Consider the following 4,827-nt stretch of genomic DNA (forward strand, 5'->3'; position numbering starts at 1 on the left):
GCTTTGTGATTTTAAGAAGCCCCCTGTGTGCGCCTCAGGGAGCAGGGACTGCTGAGGGCCGCGCAGAGGCTGGGCAGCAGCTGGGGGGACATGGCCTGTGGGTGGATTTGGGATGTGTTTTGGAGGCTGAGAAATGGGCCATGGCTCTGGGGGTCTTACAGAGGACTCAAAGGTAACTAGTGATCATGACAGGTGACTAGTCGTTTCCCAGTGAACTAGTAGTCAGTTACCTGGGTGGGTGGAGCTACGATTTCCCGAATGGGAAAGATTTGTGGGGAAGCACCAATAGCTGAGCCAATTTGGGTTTGGTTTGAGAGTCACGTGACTCCTAGGGGGAGCTAGTGGAGACAGCCAGATGTTTGGGTCTGGGCTTGTGGAGGGCCCAGCTGGTTTTGATTTGTCCATCTTGCTGGTGCTCAAGATATTAATATGTGCTGGCTCTGGCGGCAACCCCAAGTTCTGCCTCTAAGACAAACCCCAAAACTGTCCCTTGCGTGCTCCAGTGGCTCCCAGCCCCCCTAGAATAAAATCCACGCCTCTCATGGCAGTCCACAAGGCCCCTTGTGCCTTGGTCCCTGCCCACGCCACCACTTTCCTCCCTCTCCCCTCACTCACCCTGCCCCCAGCCCCACCAGCCTCCTTAAACCTGCTTTGGGGCCTTTGCAAGAGCTGTGATCTCTGCAGAGAACATCCTTTCCCCAGCTCTCCCCACGGCTGGCTGCTTGTTTTCATCCATTCTTTAAATATCACCTCCTCGAATAAACCCTTCCAACCTCACCTGGGCAGCCTCCTTCACACTCACCTGCCCCCACATTTTATCCTGTTTCTTCGTTTAACATCTGTCTCCCCAGCCCTCGAGCTTCTGTGTGCCAGATGCCCAGCAGTGAGCCACACAGTAGGCATTCCTTGGGAATGACTGATGCTACCCAATGAGTGTTTGGGGGTTCCCGTTTACAGAGGAGGAAGGTGCAGCTCAGAGAGGGAGCCAGCTGCCAGGGGTCCCTGGGGCTGCCTGCCCAGGGCTTTCCCACACACCATGTTAAAGAGGAAGACACAGTGTGTGGGCCGTCGCAGCAGCGAGGGCGTGGCTCCACCACAGGGGCTCAGAGCACAGACAAGGTTCCCAAAGGCCCGGGTTCAAAGCTTGCTCAGCCTGAGGGAGGGCTAGCCTCCGTTTCCTAATCTGTAAGTGGTGGCTACAATTATCCTTCTCCCACAGGGAGCTGGAGCGTGAATAAATGTGTTAATATGTGTGGGACCTTGTCTGTTGCAGGGGACCGGCTCATCCTGACCTCTCTCAAACAGCACAATTTTAACCCATTTTTTTTTACACAAGATAATAGTCCCAGAGAGGTTACCAGCCACACAGATGTCAGTGATTCAAATCCAGCTCCTGCTGGATGAGCTCCCTACCTAAATCCTGCTAACTACCATCTTTTAATCCTGTCTCAGTTTCCAAAAATGGGGCTATCGGCCCTGCCCCAAAGGTGCGGCCTCCTTTCCTTGGGCAATCCAAAACCTGGCATCCAGGTCTGAGTCGTCCCTGCGAAGCCTCCTCTGCTGGTCCCTTACTCCCCAAAGCAGTGGCTGCAGCCCTGGCTGGGCTGGACACCTGGATTGAGTCCTAGACTTGTAGTGGCCTCTCTGGGCCTCAGTTTCCCCACTTGTAAGCGGGTCTCCAGGCAGCTCTGGGTGTTTTTTAGTAGGTGGGTCTGAGGTCCCCTCCCCAATGCCCTGTATAGGCCACCCCCCACCGCTCACCTCACTTAGCAGGAAGGAGAGTGCCGTTCCACTGCGCCTCATGCTGCAGGCGTCTCTGAACCTGGGGAGATGGATGTGAGACCCGAAGGCCCTGGAAGCCCAGTCATGCCCCTGTGAGACACTCCTATATGGGGAGTTCACTCTTGCACCCTGCACCCTCTCCTGGAGCCCACAGACGCTCAATTAGATAGCCTGGGTCACACACAGCACAGACACCAGAACGGAAGACCGCTTAGACTTCCGCGGGGGCCTCTGTCCAGGGGCAGCAGCCTGGGCCTTCCCAAGCCCCTGCCCCACTCTCTGCCGGGTCAACAGGGAGCATCAGAACACTTGGGAAAAAGTCCCCTGGCCCTGGGTCCCATGGGGAAGTCATTCAGCTCCCAGCCTAGCTCTGGAGGATTTCGGGACCCCCGTCCACCACCTGAGACCCACCCCAATGCACACAAGCTCTATGAGGCCTGGATAGGCCTGGCACTCACTGCCACCGCTGAATTCTATGACCTCCCAGGGAGCGGGGGAGGGGAGGACTGGACCTGCCCAAGAGGGCGGTCCAGGGTCCCCTCCAGCGGAGCCCCTTAACTATCTGAGTGCCGGGACTGGACTGGACACACCCGCATACCACCCTTAGGTCTGAGCCAGGAAGTGGTGGGCAGAGTGACCAGGAGGCCATCAGGGTGTCACCAAGACCAGTGTGAGAGAGAGTGGCTGGGGGGTGACCAAGTGTGTAGGGGGAAACAGGATGGGTGGGTGTTAAGTTTAATTGTTCCTGTGTTTTCTTATGAGAAAGGGAGAGAGATGGAAGAATGGAGAGCCAGAGAGAGAAAAAGGGAGAGAGACAGAGACAGAGAAGGACAGAGAGATGAGGAGAGAGAGAGACAAAGAGATGGACAGACAAAGACAGAGACAGAGATGAAGACAGAGACACAGAGATGGAAAGAGACAGAGAGAGGAACAGAGACAGAGATAGAGATAGAGAAGAGAGATAGAGACAGAGAGAAGAGAGAGACAAAGACAGGGAGAGGTGCAGCTTTGATGTAAGAATGGGAGAATTTTATCAGCTTGGGGTCTGGGACCATGCTTGACAGCAGAGCCCAGGAAGTGTGATCTCAGGGGTTTGGAGGTAGCCTTCAGGGGTCTCTGAGGCACCAGGGAAGTTGCTCACCATGCTGTGCTGCCCCAGGCAGATTGATGACCCTCTCTGGTCAACAAGCCCTCCACAAACAGTGGGCACTGGAGCTGCAGTGGAAACCCAGGTTCGCAGGAGAGACTACGGGGGCCTGTGGCCAGGGGAAAGGGATTCCTGTGGCGCTACTGCCTCCTGAGCTGCCACAAGTTAATGTTTCACCAGAACTGCCACCTGCCCAGGAGGCCCCGCCATCCCCTCTGCCCCCAAGAATCATTAGAGCATGACCCTCCTTCAGGCGGGTTTCACCCCAATGTGCTGGGTGACCTTGACCCTGGATTCTGACCACCCATTTCACAGCAGGGTAAACCCAGCTCTAAGGGGGCAGCTCCAGGCCCGAGCCATGGCCAAGCAGTACAGAGCTTCTGTGTCTCTGCTACAGAAGCCTGGAGGTCCTGGGGAGTCAGGGATAGGCAGTAGGAAGAGTGCACTGACCTGCCGAGGGTCTCTAGCCCTGGGCCTGCCCCTCCCAGACTTGGTTTTCCTTCCTGTCCAATGGGAGGGGAGAGAGTGGGGACCTGGCTCAGAACTGGAAAGCAGGACTGAGCAGTGGCGGGGAGGTCTTTTGACTCCCCGTTCTCTGCATGCTTCCGGGACTTTCCTGCTTCTAAGCCTTTGCATAGGACAGCCCCTGCCTCCTGGAAAGCATTCTCCCTCTGCTGATCTGCCCCCTAAAGGAAGGAAGATCAAGGAGATTCTGGCACTTGCTGGCTGAAAACTCCCCTGTTGTTCTAGCTAAAACCAGCACTCCTTCCCGTGGACCACACAGCCCTGACTCACCCCTCCCCGCCCATTCACCTCTTTGTTGTTTCCCAAACATCCTAAGTTCTTCCCACCCGGGGGCCTTTACACTTGCTGTGCCTGCTTTGGGACACCCTCCCGGCTTTCCCTAGGGTGGCTTCTTCCCCTCTATGAGGTTTCAGCTCAAATATTGCCTCCCCAGAGACCTCCCTGCCTGGTCAGCAAACCTGGACACACAGGCCCCTGGGATATGGCCACAGCCCCAACCTGTGACTGTGGCCCTCAGCTCCATCTGAAATGGTGTGATTTGACCCCCTGGATGTTGTCTGTTCCTGCCCCTCAAGACTGTGGGTACCATGAGGGTAGAGAAATGGTCCCCACTATGACCCCAGGATGTGGTAGTCACCCAAAAATGTCTGTCACATGAATCCATGACTCAGGAGGCCTCAGAAGAACAGGAGGGGCTTTATTCCTGTAAGCCTTGCCCCTCCCCCAGGTATCCCAGCTCCATCCAAGCACCCCTCTCTCTCTCAGCCCCACTCTGGTGGGCAATGGGCGAAGGATGACCTTTGGCTCATAGTCCCCTGGAAAAGGAACACACACAAGGGGGTGTGTAGGCACCAGGGGTTCATCCTGCCTGGGAGGGTGACTTCCCCCTCCGGCCCAACCCCCACCTCACCATGGACACCTCGTCCAGCTTCTGGAACTCGGACATGCCCTGGTGGCAGCACCTCATGGCCATTCTCACAACCCCAATGAGCAAAATGGATACCAGCAGACACACGGCCACCACCACACCCAGGCTCCTGTGCAACTCGGGGGCCCCAGTGTCCCCTGGAGCTGAGGGGAGGAGTTCCGAGTCAGCCCTGGACCGCATCCTTCCCAAGCCTGAGACATTCACCAGGGCAAGAGCCTTTTAAACCCCTTCCCAGAAGTCATGCTCACTTCCCTCTATAGTCACTGCTAGAACATTTTCAAAGTGCATTTATATCCTTTCACTTTTGAATGTCTTTGTCTACAAAGAACTCATTCAATTTGCTGTGTTTTCGCTGTTCTTGTTCACCACTTTTGGGGGTTCTTGCAAAATGAGAAAAATCTAGAAGTCTGTTCCCAAACGCAGCAGCCTTCTGGGGATGCATGTG

The sequence above is a fragment of the Rhinolophus ferrumequinum genome, chromosome 18, assembly GCF_004115265.2.
Source record: "Rhinolophus ferrumequinum isolate MPI-CBG mRhiFer1 chromosome 18, mRhiFer1_v1.p, whole genome shotgun sequence".
NCBI classification, from domain to species: domain Eukaryota; kingdom Metazoa; phylum Chordata; class Mammalia; order Chiroptera; family Rhinolophidae; genus Rhinolophus; species Rhinolophus ferrumequinum.